This window comes from Mytilus trossulus, chromosome 10, assembly GCF_036588685.1.
Source record: "Mytilus trossulus isolate FHL-02 chromosome 10, PNRI_Mtr1.1.1.hap1, whole genome shotgun sequence".
NCBI lineage: Eukaryota > Metazoa > Mollusca > Bivalvia > Mytilida > Mytilidae > Mytilus > Mytilus trossulus.
Genome location: NC_086382.1, coordinates 26,039,463 through 26,062,044, shown reverse-complemented (window position 1 = coordinate 26,062,044; position 22,582 = coordinate 26,039,463). Strand labels below are relative to the sequence as shown.

At 31.2% G+C, this 22,582-nt stretch overlaps 1 protein-coding gene across 2 annotated transcripts in view; it reads right to left on the bottom strand.

Moving 5' to 3' along the window:
- Nucleotides 1-7,036: 7,036 nt before the first annotated feature.
- The window catches only part of LOC134687111 (non-POU domain-containing octamer-binding protein-like), a 33,662-nt gene continuing 18,116 nt past the window's right edge, over nt 7,037-22,582 (bottom strand). For both annotated transcript variants that reach the window (XR_010101726.1, XR_010101727.1), the window contains 3 exons: nt 9,355-9,463; nt 7,971-8,070; nt 7,037-7,172 (listed from right to left, as the gene is read on the bottom strand). The gene's annotated coding sequence lies outside the window, so the exon portion shown is untranslated. The remainder of the gene's footprint in view (nt 7,173-7,970; nt 8,071-9,354; nt 9,464-22,582) is intronic.

The following is a 22,582-nucleotide window of genomic DNA, read 5'->3' as shown; positions in this document are numbered from 1 at the left end:
CAATACACGATGTATTATCTCTTTTGATTTCATTTTTTTTTCTGTTTTGCATTACGACTTCTTACTTTCTGCAATCAAGTTGGCTAAAGAATATATCATTTCATGTACAGAATGAAAGATCATCTTAAACGTTTTTATCTGTTCTTTGTAAGTTGTTTGCCCTAAATATTCAGCTTTAAGCGTTCCGTAAGGAGGTCGATCAAGGAAAGCGCTTCATGATACTGAATGCATGGTTTAAGGTTGTGCTGGGAGACCGCAGTGTGGGAGGTTTTTAATATAATCTTTTTTACGCTGAAATTAAGACGGTAATAGGATCCAATATCAGCAAATTGGAGCCAAGATACTGTTACAAGGTATCTACAAAAACTCATCATAGATGGATACCGGAATATAAATTTTGCCGGTTTTTACGCCAGACGCGCGTTTCGTTTACAAAAGACTTATCATTGACACTCGAACCAAATTAAGTTAAAAAGGCAAATAAAGTCAAATAAAATTGAAAAGGCCAAATAAAGTAATTTTTTACATCCAACGTATAGCTCTGGTTTTGTAAAAGTTGAAACCTTTCATATCATATATAAACGTATACCATAAACATTATTTTCACGAGCATTCATATTTATGTAATAATTACCGCTGTACTACATTAAGCACCCAACTTGCATTCATGTTTATGTAATAGTTGCCGCTGTACTACATTAAGCACCCATCTATCCAGTTGTAGGTGTCGGCATTTTGAAAGTTGAAAATTGTGTTCAGAAGTTTTTATCAGCGATAAATGGTAATCTTCTGGTGAACCAATATTTATATAGTACCTGTTTTTTACTTGATACTACCACTAGGGGCTTCGATAATGGTTCATTAAAATATTCTGATCCCTAAGTTGATGATATAATATTCTGTGCCAGAAGAGGACAAAAGAAAAATTATTCATGCCTTTTAGAGTTGAATTTTGAACCAGACAAGCTGATTGATGGCGATGAAAAACTTAATAAAATTATTAGCGCTTCGACAAAACAACCTCACCCCACTTTTAAAGTAAAATGGTTGCTACCTTAAAGACAACGTTTGGACTGGTTATCATACACGTAGCTCCATTATAGGTTCTAAATCAACCACTGTTTTATTATAGTAAACAAAAGGAATAGATGTTTTTGTATTAAAGGATATTACTGTCCCGTATTTGCATTTTGTTATTTGGGTATTTTGAAGTTATCGTACGACAATCGACTTTTAGCAAACTAAAAGTTCACATGTACACCCAGTCAGAATGGGGCGTGCAAAGAGAAGCCTCACTGTCAGCTGCATGATGGATTTTTCCCATTTTTGGCCGTACACCAATGTCGCTCTCGAAAAACCAGTACAATGTTAAACGCTGATGATTTGAAGTAAAGAATTCACATACGGAACGCTGAAACTGAAATTTGAAATTCAAGCAAAATAAGAACGAAACAATTAAAGAGGTGTTTGACCAAAGTAAAGTTAAAACATATTTAAATCCATCTATAAGGTCTCCTTTTTCCTAGGAAGTTGAATCTTACGTTTCTTGGTAATTTGTATGTAAACAACCTATTTTAAATTATCGATTTTTTGTTGTTGCCAGTGACAAATATTTCATGAATGTTCTGGAACAAATTAGCAATAAATGCAACAGGGAGAGAGTGTGCATAATGAGGACATATAAAACCTTTCAATTAGTTTAATTGAGGTCTGGAGCTGGCGTATGACAGTAACTGCTAGCCTTATGTATAGTAGTTCTTTGTAATTTTATTATCATGGTCATGCATGTTAATTAGTTTCTTAGTTTGTTTCCTATTCTGACATAGGACTTGTATTTCCTATTGAAGTGCGTTTTACTGTTCGTATTACTGTGTGTTTTTCATTCTTTATTGGCTAGAGGTATAGGGGAGGGTTGTTATCTCACGAAACATGTTAAACCCCGCCGCATTTGTGCGCCTGTCCCAATCCAGGATCCTCTGTCCTTCTAAGTCTTGTATGATTTTGATTTTAGTTCATTGTTATGTTTCGGAGTTTAGTATTACGTCTATAATGGCTGAACCAGTACACTTTTTTGTCTAGGGGCCAGCTGAAATACGCCTAGCACAACTTTTATTGCGACGCTATAATTAAGTATTCCTTCCGTATCATTTCTTGGAACTGAAATACATCATAAAAGGCAATATATTATCATCATGCAATCGATAAACAAGAAAGGAAAACGTTTTAAGTTGTATGCCAGCCTACCGAAGCGCTTTTTCCAGATCTACCTTCATCAGGAACGTCAAAAAGGCGAATAATAATTTATGGTTTACTGCGAGTTGGTCATTTTTCACTGATACTTCTAAATGTTGGGCACTGGGAACACAAAATAGCTTTGAATTATTTATCTCAAACGCTAACCTTATATAAGAGATTTAAATTAACGTAGTTGATTCCGGTTTAAATAGGTTTAATTTTTTTTTTTTTTTTTGATAGATGCACAACCTTAAAATTTCAGGTTACTGTTATCCCATGTGATGTCTAACATGTTTCATAAAAAAAACCCGACTTCTTCTTTTCATTATTTATTTTGTTATTAAGAATGATTTGATATATTTCATGCTATTTATTTATAACTAAGAATGGTTCTTATCAGAGCCGTGTTTACATCAGTGATTACAGGTACCCCTCTTGTCGCCCCTTTATACTTTTAATATTTTAAGCAAACATTTAAAAAATTAAACTTTCAAAAAGTGAAATAATCAAAATTGCACATTAGGTTTAGTATTTTAAAAGTTTGATCAAGTTTCTAAAATATCAAATTTATAAACGATATTTAGAATTTTGATATTTTGATAATTTGGTTAAAATTTCAAAATTTCAAAACTTTAACACAATTTGGAATTTTGATATTTTAAAACTTTGATCAAAATTCCAAAAATCTAAAATTTCAAAACTTTTTAAAACTTTGAATTGACAAGTGTTACACGGACCAGAAACGGACCAAGTAATTGCAATAGATTCTAAAACCTTTCATAACCAGAATATGGGACAGTAAAACATCATGATCACATTATCACATATCAGTGTTCAGTGAACAAATTATAACAATCAATGGAATTTAAATTGAATGTAAATATTCAATTTTATGTCCTTTGATTCATTGTAAGGTGACACCTTATTGTCATTTTGTTCTTTAAAAAGTTTACATGAATATATAAATATATATCCTTTTAAGATTTTTCAATGTACTTATATATATCCTTTCAATCCAATTATTTTTTCACCATTGATTTTTGAAGTATTTGCAAATACCCCATATCTTAAACTAAAATTAATGTGTAACCAATATGATAAGCATGTTTATTTAAAAGGCCTTTATGACAAAGTCTAACATTGTCTCTTATCTCTGAACTAGTATCAAAGGATCTGACTTCCCTCACATGAACTGAGATGTTTCTAACTTTCAAAGCATTAACTTCATATATTTTGGCAGTATCACTACTACCTTCAGGTGTTCCAGATCCTATGAAAATACGACCAGATTCAGAAATACAAAATGAGATGATATTAAATATTCCAATCTCTTTCATGTCACACCATCTAATTAAATTTCCCGAACTGTTTAGAAAAATAAAATAGCAGTGTCCAGGTTTGATACAACAATATGGTGAGATGGACTAGTGATTACACGAATTGGTTCGAATTGGACTTTGTCTGTGTTTACTTCTGGACTGCCATTGAAGATATTCAGAACATCTCCCTCCTCACTCAGTATTACCATTCTGCCTCTATGATCTTCAGATAACTTGTCCACTACACAGGTATTACCATTTTTTGTTCTGGTTATGTTCTAAACGTATGTAAATAAAGGATTGCCTTGTCTGTCATATTCATAAGTTGTTTTATGTTTCCCATTTATATCCGTTACACTGGCTCACAACACTTCTTCCTTCTGCTGGATAAACTACTTCTTAGATAGATCTTGACCTGATGAACAATTTGATCCATGTCAGATTTGCTCTAAATGCTTTGGTTTTTAAAATATAACCCAAAAACTGCATTTTACCCCTATGTTCTATTTTCCGCCATGGCGGTCATCTTGGTTAGTTGGCCGGGTCACCCCAATGATGATTGTGGCCAAGTTTGGTTTAATTTGGCCCAGTAGTTTCAGAGGAGAAGATTTTTGTAAAAAGTGACGACGACGGACGCAAAGTGATGAAAAGCTCACATGGCCCTTTTGGCCAGGTGAACTAAAAAGGGGATATTGTTCTTTTTGAGACGTCATGTAGCACATGTCATGTACCATAATATATATGTTGTTTTTGAGACATGTACCCTAATATTTATATTGTGCCTTTTGATACATGTACCCTTATATTTGTATATACTATGTTTATATTTGTAATTCTTCACCGTCTGTATTAAATGTTGTATTTGTGTTTGCTTGACCCATATGGGTGTATTTTGCAAATAAAATTATTATAATATATACACATTCCTCAATATTCATATTGTGCTTTTTGATATATGTACACTTGTATGTTGTGCTATTTGATACAGGTAGCTCGATATTTATGTTGTGCTTTCAAAACATGTACCCTATATTGTTGTGCTTTCAAAACATGTACCCTTATATTGTTGTGCTTTGTAATACAAGTACCCTTTTATGTTGTTCCATTTGATACATGAACCTTAATATTTATGTTGTACTTACCCTAATATTTATATTGTGCTATTTGATACATGCAATGTACCCTAAAATTATGTTATGCTTTTTGAAACATGTGTTATACTTCTGCTGGATAATTTGAAAACATACGACATATAATATATGATAAATAGTAATACACCCGGCCCAATGGACCTATAAGTCACCTCAAATAAAGTAAAACAATTATTAAACAATTATATCACGTTCTAATCGTTCGTTGACGTAAGTAAATTCCAAAAATATATAGACATAAAAATATTTGTAAACAAAAATTTAAGCTTTAAATTAAGTGTATAAGCGCTCATATACTGGTGATTGAAAGAGGGAGAAATCTAAGTATTCCCAGAAATGAGAGATACTGCTCTGTATGTTATTCTGGTCAAATTGAAAATGAAAAACATTTTCTTTTACATTGTGAAAAATACTCAACTAAAAGGGCCATATTTTACCAAAAAGTTTCAAATATAATAGTTGATCCTACAGAATTTCAAAAACATGAAAATATCTTTTTATCAAATAATAATTCATACACAATCCTTAAATTGACTTCCTCTTTCATTTCATAGTCTGAACCTGGGTAAAGCAGAACAAACTCTATAAAATTGTCAAGATGTCCAATTCATAATCATTGTTTATAATATTACATATTAATATAGTCATTATTTGCAATACTTATTATGTAGGACCAACTATGTAATTAATATACCATGAGACTTAACCATTTATTGTTGATGAGTTTGTGCTAATAAAATATTTGTTTATTTGTATTTGTACATAGTTTTATAATTTTTCAAATTGAGAGGCATAAAAAGCAAAACATGGAAAAAATATTGGTAGAATTGTTCATTTTAGTGCAATGACACCTACAGGACTGACAGTTTTGACTTTAACAAAAAGTTGGTAGATCTCCACATTTTGCCTATGTCAAATGTTCACTAAAGCTGAATGTCCAGTAACAAGAAGAGCTCACTTGGGTCAGGTGTGATAAGTTTAAGTCTAAATATTATTTTGGAATTTTGACCTTAAGCTCCATGATAGTAATTATATCATCCAAAACCGAAATCAAAGGTGAACTGGTCTTTAAGGTCACTACATCATGTCTACATGGTGAAAAGAACAAAATGCTCATTACGGAGTTATACCATTTTGGAGTACATTTTTGTACTCTCTTAGCAATGTCCATGATCAGTCTAAGAATTTTTAAAAAAAATAATTACATAATGCAAGTATTATCTTTGAAAACTGCAATTGGAAATTTGTGTTTTTTCTGAAATTCTATATTTAATAGAAGTTAACCAAATGAAGATAAAGAAGGATCCTTCTTCACTGACCTGTTGTATATTAAACATAGATGAACCATTGTTGTCAACAAAGATCACAAGGATAACTAGAGGCTATAAAGGGAATGTGTGGCTCACCTCGGTCTAGTATGTGTATATTCAACAAAGGACACTCTCCAACATTGTAGACAAGAACAAAACTCATGAAAAAAATATCTTTTGTTGTTATGGTTTTGCCTATAAATAAGTCTATTTAGTGTCCTTTTTCTTCCTTAGTTTTTGCTCAAAACACAAGAGGGCATAAAATATCCTAATGTAAGGGAAATAACTCCTACAAAGAGTGACAGTCTATAAACTGTATTGTCAAAATTTTCCTTGTTAGAACTCATCTTGTTGATAATCTTGGTGATTTGAGTTTCAATTTATCAATTTTTATGATGTAAGGCAAAAACACAAAAAATAAGGTAAAATTATCATCAAAAGGCAATAACTCTAATATGAAGTCAACTGATGATTTCAATCATCGGACTAATTTGTATAACTTGTCATGCGAATTATTTTTCAATTTAAAAATTCTATTATTAGAATATTATCTATAACAGTTTTTTTTTTAAAAGATAATGGTCAAAACTTAACAGAAATGGTAAAATTTGTCATTAAAGGGAAATAACTCAATAAGAAGTCTTTATCACTAATAAAGACAACTAGTATAGCTCATAATTCTGAACATTTTGCCTCATTTAGATTTTCTCTTGGACGGTTTTAAAAATAATAAATAAAACTTGCATTTTATCCCCTGTGGTCTATTTTAAGCAATGTCGACCATCTTGGTTAGCAGCTGGGATCATCAGACAAATCTTTTAAACTAGATGCCCAATGTTGATTGTGGGCTAGTTTGGTTAAATTTTAAAAGTAGTTTCAGAGCAGAAGATTTTTACAAAAGTTAACGACAAGGACTGAAGATGACGGACGCCAGGTGATGAGAAAGCTCACATTGCCTTTCAGACCAGGTGAGCTAAAATTGATGTTCTCTATTTTGATTGCTTTAAAAAAACTACTAGAATATTAGTTTATAATTTATTTCCGATCATTTAATTTCTGTTTCTATTTCATCTAGTCACAACTGTCATTGTAACATGCCAAGCATCTTCCATTCTCCATGATTTATAAAACTCTCATCTCCATCCAGTGTATGTTTTCTGCAAGAAAAAATGATGATGCAATGAATGGTATTTAAAAAAAGTGTAAAAATCAAAATTTGTTTTTATATTAAAAACTTTATAAAGCCTTCGTCGGTTACTTTTGGCAGGACTAAAATCTTGGATTTTGGTTATCCAAATTGTGTAGTTAAAGAAATATTACATGATCTTTGTCCTCTAGTTTTTCGTGGTAGTTGTTTGTCGCAATTGTTTTATCATTAATCAGGCCGTTGATTTATTTAGCTTGAATTGGGTTTTTCATTTTATCATGTAGGGGCCTTTTACAGCTTACTATTCAGTACGTTTTTTTTAAGAATCTCATTGTCGAAGACTGTATAATGACCTACAGTTTCTAAAATACATGTCATTTGGTTACAAGTGGACACTTGTTTAATTGGCTTATTTCATAAGCAATTTTAGAACAGCTGCTCTTTCTAACATAATATGAACTAAACCAACCTATTCACAGATATCTATATGCAAATGTTTTCTTGGTCAAGTTAGTTATGTTCTGGTAAAGCCTTGCTTGTATACTTTGCTTAAACAACACAAAATTTGAATTTCTTTTTGTTAAATTAACAATATTTACAAATTTTAATAACCTACTACAAAACTGGTTAAATGGTAAATGCTTTCCAGCGCAGTGAAATTGAGCTAATAAAATGGCACAGACATAGAGTCTTCTTTGTCGATTATTTATTTATTTTAATGGAAACATTGAATGAATCAAAATAAAATTGAGAATAAAAATGGGAAATGTGTCAAAGAGACAACCTGACCAAAGAGTGGATAACTTACCTCTTCAGACAATGGTTTACTTTTCTTGAAAATTGCAGTCAAACAGCATCTTTCAATTTTTTTTTATCCACCCGCTTCTTAAGCCAAACATATTCTACACCTGAAATAAATACATAATAATAATTATCAAATATATTTCTTTAAAAACTTTGCTGTACATAAGTTGATTAGTAATATTCTTTAGTTAAAAAATATAGTATATGCCAATAGAAATAAGGCAGCAACCATTTGATTTTCTGGGGGGGGCTATGGTTTTTTTTTGAAAAAAAAAAGTTCGTTTCCAGGTTTTGGTGAAAAAAAAAAATTTGTTTTGGACCCTGAGAAAAAAAAATTGTTTGTTTCACCCTCAGCTGCCACTATATGTAATGCTAAAATTGAAAGAAAAAAATTGTTTTCCGTTTGTCGCTAAAAAAATATGAAAAAAAGTTTGCACAGAAAAAAAAAACCATAGCCCCCCCCCGAAAATCAATTGGTTGCTGCCTAATAAACAGTGCCTGGTGATGTTTCCTAGCCTGACCAATTACGGTCCAGAAGGAACCTCCATCTGAGGCAGAATGGTGGATTAATTTTTGCACCCTAATTATATAGATACAGTTACCACGGTTACTGTCAGTTTTCATGTTATTGTGGAGAATGGCAGCTGCCCACCCATCCATCTGCCTGCTTTACATCCCCAAATCATAAACCGATTTTAAGTTTGAAAATCTGTTTAATTTTTTTCGAAAAGACACCTGGTATCAGCTATCTGACATTGATTTCCTTTTAAGAAAAATATCCTAGTGATTGGAAAAAACTTAACTCCCCCTAGAACTTTCATTTTAAGTGAGGCAACTGCGATTCAGAAAATATGTCATGAGTTAGGCCTGTGATTCAGTTGTTACTGTTAAGGGTGCATCATATTTGTGTTTAGTTTTGTTTTATTATATACCACGATTTTCTGCTGGTTTTCTTGTATATATTAACATATATCTGGTGATGTCATGTCTTTTGATAGCTTACCATCAGGAATGGGTTTTGCTCATTGTTGAATGCCATACTGTGGTATACTTGCTTTAATACATCCAAGTCATTTGGTCTCTGATGGATAACTTTCTCATACATTTGCAATCATACCACATCTTCTTATTTCAAATACTGTAAATTCAGAAATTATTGCGTGTATTTATTATTGCGATTTTGTCATTTAAGACCTAAATACGATTTTTATTTTTGCGATTTTTTTTAATTCATATAAAACATTTCAAAATGCGAGTTTAAATTATTGCGTTTGCAACTCTGTCGCAATTTTCGCAATAATAAAAACCTCGGATTAATTTCTGAATTTACAGTAGTATTATTTCCAAATTAACCATAAACCAATTTTTTATTATCAATATGAAATTACCTTCAATCTGTCCAGATCAACTTCAGGGTCAGATACTTTGAGAAATTCCATCAATTGGAGCATAACATAGTCAAGGTGACATCAACTTATATCATCCAGTGCTTCTGATCTATAAATAAATGTCTAAAATATCAATAAATGCCCTAAATATAAGTGTCAAATGTTCTAAACAAAATCATCAAAAAAGTCATGTTTTGTATTTACTAATCAACCTCTTTTCAAAAGCTTCTCCAAACTTGAATTTCTATGTATTCATGTTTAAAATATTAGACTAGCCGATCCAAATCGATAAATCTACAATTAGAGATTTCCATCTTAAAGAGGGAAAATATATCACTCTTCACCATCTCAGATTTAATTCAAAATTGTTTATATAAAATCGACTACAGCCCCGCAAGTATGTATCCTGCTAATGTGTAATTTCAATGAAACCATGTGTCACTCACTTTTTACTTCTTTGCAAATAAATATTTTAATTAAACTGGTATTAATCAAGAGATAATGTCTTTTTACTTCTTTGCAAATAAGAATTTTAAACAAACTGATAATATGTTTAAGTAAATGTGTCAGAGTATAAATTCAAAAGTCTTAGGATGTTGATTTAGAAAGGGTTGTCGTATATTCATAGAAATTGAGGAGCATACAATGTACCCAACACTGCAGGTTCTATGGAATATGCATTACTTTAATGGCTATTGACCCAATAAGAAAAAATGTCAACACCCTGAATACAAGAAAAACATTCAAGTCCTAAGCATTTTTAAAAAATCAAAATAAGGCCAATTCAAACAAATTAAGTCTATTTATCAGAAGAATATGGAAAAATTTGACAGAGGATACCATGCTCATAATAATAAAAGATTAAAACTCCATGATTGTTTGACAAAGTAAATGATGTCTTTAAAAACTTAAGGCACACACTGAACTTTATAATGGAAAAATAAACAACTTATAAATGTGCTGCCATCATAAGTCATGATCAAGAATTATTCTATTTTTATGTCTCTTCTGGATTTTGTTTTCATCTTCTGTTGAAAATTTATTTTTATCTATGAATTTTAAATAACTGTCACTTTGATCACACAAAATGTGTCGCTTGATATGACATGTACATGGCTTTCATTTCTAGTGCATACTTTCCCTGCAACACCCCCTTATCTGTTCAATGTAGTTTTACGATGTAATTTATTCAGATATTTCTACGAACAAGTTTTCTTATGTCAAACTGTGTATAATTCCTTTCATAATAAATATTGTCTATAAAGAGGCATTAGCTTTGATTTAGATTCAGTTTTGTCAAATAAGCCCAATATTTCAACCTCATTTGAGCCCACTATCATTCATATATGTGTGACCTTCAATTCAACCCTTTGATTGAAATGGGTTTCTCATGTTTCTCATATCGAAAGTGAAACAAAGGAGTCAATAAAAAGAAACACTTGCATGACCAATTCTACCCACAGAAAATCATTCTTGTACAGGTAAAAAGATAGTTTTACTTTATGCATCTTTTTTAATCTATGACATAGTCAGACAGAAAAATCTATATTATACCTCTTCAATTTCTTTATGTTTACATCAGGTCAAATTACCATAAGCATCCTTCATATGCCATATTTATGGTTAACTAGATGGTGTCTAGTTTAAATACACACAAAATGCTGATACCTAATATGAAGTCCATGCATTGATAACTGTTTCTTTTCGACTATTTGTAATTTGCATATGTTTAAATATGTAATAAATATAATCTGCAAGTAGTAACTCTTATAATAATAACTTAAGTCAGCAATTCACATTTGTGGTATGTTAAAAATATCTGTCAATATGGCCCAATGAACTTTATAATTCAGTCAATTTCTGTAGAATAGATGCAGAAAAGGTGGACACCTCAATATCAGTTTCAATAAACCATCCTTGTATGAGGTCAAATCAATTCGAACTTTCAGTAATTGGATCTCAAACTCCAAGCATAGCACAGTTATGCAATCCCATTTGATACTTATTCACTTGGCATTTTATTTAAGAAATTATTTATAAGCCATTTAAGGACTACCATCACCAGACCAAAGGAAACCCTACATGAACGGTCAAATTAGTAATAATGCAAATAGCCTATTGATTTCTACAATACAAATTTTCCACAAATATAAATATTCACATCTTACATCACAATTTACAATTAAACAAAGAAGTGTTTCTTGTCATTTTATAAAATCTTCCATCAGTTTAAGAAATTTTTATTATACATGTATTAATGTTAAAGATATTTGCTGAAGTCTTAAGGAGAAAGCAATAGATACAAAGCAAGGACACAATCATCTCCCTGCCACCCTTTCAACTTCAGAAATGTAATGAATTTTAAATAGTTTATACCGACATCACATATCATACATGCAAGTTTTATTTATTTACAACAAATATAAACTTACCTAAAAATATTGAGTAAGAACAGACAGCAGCCTTTCTTCAACATTTACTAAAACTGAACTTTTTAAAGTCAAAAGCAATATTTAAAAATTTCATTAATGAGTACCTGTACTAAAAGAAAATTTTAAAGTAATTATCATGAATACAGACTGTATTAATCCCAACTTCAGTAGGAATATACCTCAAAACAGTAAACAATCTCTCAGGCAAATCCCCTTAAACAAAATTACAACCATCAAGTCTTCTATTACGCTATGAGCCATATTTTTGATGAATGCCCCATTTCCAAGTGTATGTTACTGCAAACCGGACGAGTGTAACTGATTCAGTTGATTGATGACTTGTGGACAATGAAATGCCATCTGAGTCTCTGAAATGCAGTGCATCCAATATTTTTGAAATGAGAGGCTGTAAGAGCAACATCAATCCATATTTTGTTAACATTTATCTGTGTCCTGGCATTTTTCAGTATCAAAAGGACCATGGTAAAAGGGAATATATATAGAATTTTGAGCTTGACCATCAGTTACAAGATATCCAAATTTGAAAAGCTTTGATGGAACGTTGTGAATTAAAACACAGACACAATAGGCTCTTTGCCTATTTCCATTATTGACCCTGTAATTAGAGATCCCTCTTTCAGTTGTCTCACTTATGAGGGACATTAATTTTCATTTTTAATGAAGAGCTAGCAGAAGGAGCAAATTTACTTGTGCGTAATGTGAATAATCTTTTAAGGTTTCAAATCTTTTAATTACATTAATTTGTTGTTAATCTAAATACTTTTGACATCAGAAATTATTTTTTATGAAAAATTAGTTGAACAGCCAATACATCACTTTCAATTCATCATACTTTGCATTGGCAAAAGCCAATTTTATCTGGTATGAAGAACGACAACCCCCAGAACTGTGACAGCATATGGGTGACAGTGAAAATCGTCTATATTGAACTTGACCTCCATTTTGTCATCTGTAACACCCGCCCACCATACATTCCTAAACCACTAACTGATTTTTCCTCTAGGAATCTGGTTAAAAATCCTATTCTTAAACCTTTATTCAAGATAACATATCTTCTAGCATAGGGAAATATATTGGAGACCATAATGAGATTGCATCACTTTCCTGTTCGGCCAATTAACTCAGAAATTTTCTAATCATGACATCCCCATGACTTCATTTTTCCAAAACTACACATCAATGTTAAAGTGGGGGGTCTGTTTCCCATTTCAGTGCTTTATAATTATGACTAAATTACATCCAATAGATTTGAAGTTACTTTTATACTACACATGCTACAAAGTGCTCCTTACCTCAGGAGGAAGATACAGAAAGGAGAAGACTTTTTTCCTGCATTTCAGATTTCTACACTACACATCAATGTTCGTTAGCAGTCATTTTGTATTTTGTCGATGCAAAAAAATGTATGCTCAGTAAGTTAAATGGTAAATTTGGTCTCAAGGATACCGAGTGCCCTTAACCATGCAAACAGCAACACTATGGAAGCTTTTTAATATATTGAACAGACCTTGTTCTGAATGTTGAATATTAAAATATATATTTGGAACTATAAACCATGACTGCCGGTAATATTATAATTAACATGATCAAATCAGTTAAATACCTGTTCATTGGGAGAAAAAAAAAGATTTAATGCAATAATTATCAAACAAGTTTGCTTGAAGAGTTGTCAAAGTAAACTGCCATTTGAGTGTTAAGGTATTTCGCTCCAACACTTCCTAAGGAATAATACTCATATGAAGTTTTTTCAACTGTTGGCCATTAATGTATGTCTCCAAAAAGAAATGTCGGTGTTTACAATGTTGCTTTTGCAAGCAGTGTACATTTCTCCAAATTATTCAATCAGCATTTATTTTGTCCAAGTATAAACCTCATGCTAAAAATGCCACGATAAATGAAGACAAATCTTAAATCCTCAAAAAATTCCGTTACCTTTTAAACAATATGCAAGATTCATTATCAAACGATTTAAAGTCATAAAAAAAAGCTCAAATTTAAAAAAATAATGCGTTTTTTTATATCTCAATGGATAGTTTTTATTATAAAACTTATGTGTATCTACTTTATTCTGAAGAAAATTCTTTAATTTGTTCATATATAAAAGAAGTTTACTTTATTTCTATTCCAGGAAGCAATTCCCCAACAAATTTTCCATATGCAAAGTGACCTCAGAGTGACCTTTCTCGTAAAAATCTGGTGATCACAATATGCATGGACAAAATGATGGATGTCCTTAAAATAACTATTATCTGATTGTACATGTTAAACACGTGCTCAATATCCATGCTTTTTTGTTGATTGCTTACAAACAGGTGACAATTGTTAAACTTTGGCTTCAAAACACGAACTTTAAATACCTGCCATATTTTCACAACACTTGCCCATTGAAAAAAAATGATACGCTTTATACACTTTATGCGAAAAAATGATAAAATCTTGCACAGCAGATTAAGTTTAAGATGTTTGTGTGCATTAGTTCAAGACTTGGAATAACATTATTTTTCACCAGTCACTTGTTTCAAATGACTTTAAACTTCAAATTTCCATAGAATTTTTTTTTTCAAATCCATCTTTTTTACAATCTGAATTATGAATGACAAGTCAACTTCCAGACTATGCATAAATCAGGCTTTTAAATTTGTCTTATTTCATCTCAGAATAGTCTGATAAACAACAGTAGAATATATATTAAGGTTATACCAAAATTACATGTAAACAGAACACAAAGGTGTGCAGAATGCTGCACATGTATATAGTTATTGTTGTCGCTCTTACTTATTGAGCATCAGCTCATACTGCTAAACTGTTACAAAGGTGTCACTGTTCTCTGCAATAAACAAGTCTTAAAAAGAAATTATTAATTGTACATATGCATTTCATAAGAACTAAAATTTGCTAGCAGGTGATCGCACACACACATACTTATATATATATTTTCTTCAGTATTTTTGTTAAATATTACCACTGTCAACAGCATGGGGAATCAAAGGTAAATCAAGGATAGGTTTAGATGCATGTTACATTAATTAACAATATTTAATATAGGCATTGCAGATCTAGAATTTTCATTAAAAAATATTTTGTTATTCTGATTTTAATACCACACATATGAAGATAGAAATGCTTTTTACCGTCGGGCGCCAAATGATTAATTTCCGCTACCGATACAGTCAGCACCGTTAGCCACTAGTCCAATGCCCAGACTAGTAAAATTTCATTCGGACAGGTAAGTTTTTGCAAAACTTTGTTTGGACCAATAAGGAAAATGTCAGAATATTGGTCTTTGGACTAGAAGTTGAAAAAGTTTTTGGTGCAGACTCAGTCTGACTGCCAAAAGCTTTAAATAAGTTAAAATCTTAATGTGATTCTTCAAAATAATATCTTGATTCGTCAGGTCTTAAATAATTATTGTTATTTTTAGTACCTGTGTCAATATAAGTTGATTTTTTTTATTGTATAAAAAAAAAGTGTAATTTTTATTATGCACATAAAATTACTGTGATTTGAATTTTTACCATTATTCGTCATGAAGGCATCCCCATTACTACCCTCTTCTATATTCTATATCATTTCAGATCAATAAATCAAATTACATAAACAAGGAACCCGATCATCTTTTTCTTTCCCTCTTTAGATCTGCTAAAGTACCTCTCCAATTTTTCCATAACTAAACACAGATATAAATTCCTCAAGCATTTTGTATTTTACAAAGAGAATTTTTTTTTTTTTTTTATTTAACTTAAATCATTAAAAGGTAAAAAATCCAATTTCTAAAAATGAAACCTCATTTTACTGCATAATAAAATTTGACATGCATTCACAGGTGCCTAGATTAATTTTACTGCATAATAAAATTGGACATGCATTAACAGGTACCTGAATTCTGTAAGTCTTAGATGATTTTACATAGACATTTTCTTAATATGATGTTTACCGCCATTAGCCTTGAAAAGTGATGGCGGTCAAATAAATCTAAGACCCCGTTCACACTAGGACATTTTTATCGATTTAAATTAGACCGGTTCTCTTTAGATCCGTTTAAGGGCTTATGTGAACGCATTGAATCGATCTTCAATCGGTCTAAACTAAAACACCAAAAGAGGTAGTTTAGTTTGAATCGATCTAAAGTAAACCGATCTTACCTTAGATGTGAACGCATAGATCGGTTTAAACTAGTACGATTGAATCGAAAATAATGTATGCGCATGTGTAGCGGCAAAACTATCTCAGAGGTTCATTGTTTAACCCATATTTCTCTGTTAAAAGACCTTTAAAACAAACTGAAAACATGTTGTCTTCGCCATAGCATAGATTTGCGAAATATGTGTCTTCTTTTCTTCTGTTGATTTTTTTCTTTGTAGGAACCGCTTATTTCCGGCGTCGTGTTATTTTTTTCAATATTAAACGGAAAACTGCAATAACACCAGTATCAAAATTTAAACTTGTGATTCAAGAGAAACAATAACTTTATCCAATTTTTTTCACCATTGTGTGTATCAGTGTATCAACACATGCATTTGATAAATCATTTCTATTTATACAGTGTTTACAGTTTTACGGGCAAAAAGGTTAGATCGATTGCGTTTTTAGTTGTAGTGTGAACGCAGTGGTTCAGATTAGACCGATAGAGATCGTTATGATTCAAGATAATGTGAACGCTAACTGGTTTTATTTAGATCGATTCAGATTAGATCGATAAAAAAAAATGCTAGTGTGAACAGGGTCTAACTTTATGACTACATCAAAACTTTCAAATCAAAGACTATTAAATTGCTGCCTTATTGCTTTTCATTATCTTATTCACCAAACCATTATACCATCTGCCATTTATATTATGCTTATGACTTCAGCTTGATAATATGATTCTATACTTAATAGAAGCTTTTACATTAGAACTTTTTTCAACAAAATTTTGGTAGTCAAAGGATGAACAAGATTCACATTAATACACTAAATATATGTAACTACACCAATACTTACGACAGTTGACCTTTCTCAAAATTTACAGTAGTTCGATGTTAATCCAAAGAATCATTTTTACCTCAGTCCACCCATTTGGAAGGCTTAAAAAATGTTTTCCAATTGAGATTATCCATTAAGTTTCTGTTTTCTTTCAGATTGAACAATGGAGGCAACTCCTAATTGGTTTTTTTACTCTCTAAAATCCAGAGGTGGATTTAGGATGGGGAGGGGGGGTCCAGGCCTCCTCTTAGGTAGTCAGTGGACCCCACTTATAAAAATTTCTGGATGCGCCACTGAAATCTAGATATACCTCCCTTTTGCAAAAAACATTTCTATGTATAGCAATAAAGAAAAAAGTTAAATTAATTTCAGATGAGTAAAAAATTCTGTGATCGGTATCTTATCAATGTATGAAATATAAAGAAAATGGTTAATTTCATAAAATTTTGTCCTTATAGCCACATACTGAAATAAATAGCAGTCAAGATAGCTAAAGATCAGGCTTAGACAAAAATCACACACTTCAGCTGGAAAGTTCTGGTGGAATTGTGGCTAGAAGATCTATCATGACTTCGCAGTTGTTAATCCCTATAAGGAAAACAAAACACGGCACAGCATTGAGACTAAATATTGAATTATTCCCTTCCATTTTATATATAGAAAATCCCGCACCCCCAAAAAAACAAGGGTATAAAAATGATGGACTTCATTAATATTCAGATGTAGTGAATTTAACAATGCCTTATCTTCAACAAAACATCAACCAGATGCTCCGCAGGGCGCAGCTTTATACGACCGCAGAGGTTGAACCCTGAACGGTTGGGGCAAATATGGACACAACATTCAAGCTGGATTCAGCTCTAAATTTGGATTGTGATTAAATAGTTGACACAGCATAGGTTTCTGAGGCAGAATGAATGTGGTCTAATGAACTTTAAAAAAAATTTGCCTTTGAGCAATTCACTATGCTGTTGAATATTAATCCTCTCAAAAAAATGTTTGAAGAAATTTTCTTTTTATTTATGAAATCTGAAATGAAAAAAAATGACCCCCCCCCCCCCCCCCCCTCAATTTTTTTTTCACATCCCCCTTTCCCTTATTTCAAAACTGATCTCGATTCAAATTTCTAATGAAGTTTGCAACAATAACTACTCATTTAAATACATCATAAAATATTAAAATGTAAAAAAAGTGCTTGTTATCACTGACAATGACTGAATGGTTAAGATTGTTTTAATCTATCAGTTGGTAGTAAAAGTGAATATACATTGTTTATTGTATAAAACAATGATTTAAGTTGATTCAACTACTATTCTGGACAAAGAAAGATAACTCCAATTGAAATTTCTTGCTATTGCACAATATTGTGCAATTAGATATTTCTTGCTATTGTGCAATACTGTGCAATTGAAAATATTTGCTATTGCACAATACTGTGCAATTGAAGATTTCTTGCTATTGCTGAATTTATAACTGTGCAATTGAAAATTTCTTGCTATTGCACAATACTTAAAATAATAATTTTGGATCGTAATTTGGACCAACTTGAAAACTGGGCCAATAATAAAAAATCTAAGTACATTTTTAGATTCAGCATATCAAAGAACCCCAAGAATTCAATTTTTGATAAAATCAAACTAAGTTTAATTTTGGACCCTTTGGACCTTAATGTAGACCAATTTGAAAACGGGCCCAAAAATTAAGAATCTACATACACAGTTAGATTCGGCATATCAAAGAACCCAAATTATTCAATTTTTGATGAAATCAAACAAAGTTTAATTTTGGACCCTTTGGGCCCTTTATTCCTAAACTGTTGGGACCAAAACTCCCAAAATCAATACCAACCTTCCTTTTATGGTCAAAAACTTTATGTTTAAATTTCATAGATTTCTATTTATAAATACTAAAGTAATGGTGCGAAAACCAAGAAAAATGCTTATTTGGGTCCCTTTTTGGCCCCTAATTCCTAAACTGTTGGGACCTAAACTCCCAAAATCAATACCAACCTTCCTTTTGTGGTCATAAACATTGTGTTTAAATTTCATTGATTTCTATTTACTTTAACAAAAGAGTAAAGTTATTGTGCGAAAACCAAGAATAATGCTTATTTGGGCCCTTATTCCTAAACTGTTTGAACCAAAACTCCAAAAATCAATCCCAACCTTTCTTTTGTGGTCATTAACCTTGTGTCAACATTTCATAGATTTCTATTGACTTAAACTAAAGTTATAGTGCGAAAACCAAGAAAATGCTTATTTGGGCCCTTTTTGGCCCCTAATTCCTAAAATTTTGGGACCAAAACTCCCAAAATCAATCCCAACCTTCCTTTTGTGGTCATAAACCTTGTGTTAAAATTTCATAGATTTCTATTCACTTTTACTAAAGTTAGAGTGCGAAAACTAAAAGTATTCGGACGACGACGGCGCAGGCAATGTGATAGCAATATAAGACGAAAAAAATTGAGGTCCTATAAAAACTGGTGTAATACAAGGCTTTCCTCTATATAAATTTCCAGCACCTAGGTCTTTTACCACTGAAATTTTAAAAATATCATGTGGGCTATCTACAAAATTAAAAGCATAAATATCAAGAAGGTCATTCTAATGCATGCCTTTATTTTCAAAATATTATCTGTAAGATTATCTGTTCATAATGTATACAACACTAAATACAGTCAAACCTGAGTAAACCGGACCCTGAATTAACCGGTTTCCTGTCCATTCCGGCTGAGACTAATAGTCTCATTTTTACCCCTTCAAAGTCTTTGTTAAAATTCCCTTTGTAAGCCCGACCCTGTGTATTCTGAATTCCGGTCTTATGATGCAGTCCCAATACTAATAATTACATCAACTATTACCTATAAACCTGTTTGTCTAATTAATTTCTTATGATTGATATGCAATCAAAACATATTTGTTTTTACAATATGGCTTCTCAGGATATCTAGCCAGTTGTTAAATTGTAAACTTACTATCCTACAGTAGTGAGCTGTATTAATATTTTAAACATTATAAACATGTTAATTAAACTAAAAGAAATGCCAAATATAACTCATATTGAACTTACGTTGGAACTTGATATTTTTTTTTCAAATCACTGAGTATGAAATTTACATCGTGTTTTTCAAAATCCTGTGTTCCCTGTTGTGAACCTCTAAACCAATGACCCTGCTAGTGAAGAACACCCAGATGATAACAATCAATCATTGTAAGCTGAACAACACTGTTCCAATCTCGATAAAATTTCGTTCAATAATATTCTAGCTTTTTTTTTAAATCAGCCATACCAATGTTGGAAATCAACTATCATGGAAGAGAAACTCTTGTGTCTCTATCAAAACAACACTAGTATAATGATGTAATGAAAACAATGATGAATAAAATGAGCGTGAAATTAATGAGTCGATACTGATGCTTCCGATATTTATTTGACATATGAGAATATGTAAAACACGGTTAAAATACTGTTAGAATGGAGTTTTTTTTATTCTAGGAAACAACCAGTTTCTTAAATATCTACAGCTAATGAATATGAAGAGTCAAAAGAACAACCTTTCGAAGTTATTACATTATTGATTTTGTATTTTTTATTTATCAGTTTATAATTTACAATTAAACAGAACTTTAACATGCAATAAATCAGATGTAAAAAGTCAATTACTTCCAAATGGAAACCTGAATAAACCAGCTCACTGTCCAAACCAGTCCTTTTTCATAGTCCCTTAGCCATCCAGTCTATACAGGTTTATCTGTACCTTGTCGTTGCAGTGCAAAAACATTTTGTTTGTTTTTCCAAAATTTTTTTGTATTACAACTACTGATTATTTCGACACAGAATTTTATATCAGCTCATGAAATAATTTTCATCATTAATAACAGCAGACACAGATGATATGTATCCTTCATTAATATCCAGGTCTCTTGTGCCAAAAAAAGATAAAAGAATATGTTTACAATTTAAGGGGGCTCCTGGGTATAAATCAATTTTTTTTTCTAATATAGGATATCGCTATTTTTTTCTCTAAATAAACTTTATCCTATACCTAATAGAAAAATAAAATTAAAATATGGGGTCGCCGTTCATTTAAGCTCACAACTTGCCATGGAAAAAAGCATGCATTTTTGTTTAGTTATTTTTTTTCTGTTGAATAGGAGAAAAAAAAGTTAAAATCGAAATAAAAAAAAGAACCTAATATGGGAAATTGCTTAAATTTTACAATTGTTTAGTTTAAGTGCAGCTTATTTGAATACAATAATAAAAAATATAGGTCACTGATGAGTTTAAAAAGATATTTCAATTTTAATGCCAAAAAAATTATTTTTTCACCAAAGGGAGATAATTTGGAGCTTTTTAAAATCATTTAGCCTAAAACGCCTTGATTTTTTGGGTTGATTTTTGAACCATATCATAATATTACAACTAATAAAGTAATGAATAAAATTGCTTATGAAAAATAAATGTTAAATATTTGCTGATTTTTTTTGTACCCACGAGCCTCCTTAAGTAAAAATCTAATTTCCTTCAGTAGTTCATATATAAAATGAAATATTTAATACTTATACTTCTTCTTGTACTGATCAATTAAAAGGAGATGGTTAGCATATTGTTCAACAGCAGTTTTGTCACAAAAATAAGCAAAGAATTGTGATTATTACCAAAGAGTTATTAAAGCTTGGTGAATATTTTCTAGTAATGAATATGATTTCATTAAGTGATTCTGTGGATTCATCCATTTTCATAATTGTCCATAGATTTCCACTTGGAATTGTGGGTAAGGTTGAGTTTGAAATTGAAATGAAACAAATTACAGAATTTCTATAAAACCATAATAAGACAAGTTTTCATCAATTCCCAAAAATTGGTACCAACAAACATTGATGAATCCACAGTATTGTCTGCAAAAAATAAGTAAAGCTGATCTCAGTGACGAGAATAAAAATATTACTCAATTATAGAAACCATTATCTTGATATTTTGATTATCTAGAGCTAAAATCAAGTAATCAGTTTCCTTCACCTTAATTTTTACCATAAATTAAATTTGGGTTCCAATATTCCATGTGAAAACCTTATTACCTTGAAGTATGGATCTTAAAATCTATTGGGATCTTCCTCTCATTATATATCACTATATATGCACTTTTTGCTCATTCCAATGTAAGGTTATAGATTCATTCACCAGAAACTCCAGTCCTGTGCTGATTTCAGTCTGTTTTTGGTGACAATGAATTTGACTTTAGAAGTGATTACAACAAAATTGTAGGTTACAATACACCATTATATTTTATGGGCGCAGCCATTTTATGAGCATAACATGGTATTCAGAATTAAGAGTATGGCGAATCCTGATTGGTCGATATGTGCGCCCATTATTTTTTTTTATTAGAGACTTCGTGCACTCTGCATTATACAAAAGGCAAAATAAAAATTAATCTGTAGCCCTAAAGGCACTGAGATGACTTTTCAACGCTAGAACAAGACACGTATTTTTAAGGGCAAAATTGATAGGCATGGGAGATAAGTACAAAATACGCTAAGAAAAGCAACGCGAACCTATATTTTTTGGACCAAAAAATACTGTCTAATAACTTTTCTTTGATTCTAGCAAGGTTTCGTAAAAAAAATCAATTTTCTAAAGTCTGTATCTCGAAAAAGGCTACCATTGTCGCCTATGGAGAAATTAATTGTTTATTTCAATCTGTAGTGATAGTCCTCTCATAAAAAGTTACCATTTTTCAAACAAAATTGCTACTGAACAAAAAACATAAAGACTTTAATAGCAATTGGAAGCTCCTTTCTTGCACATATCCA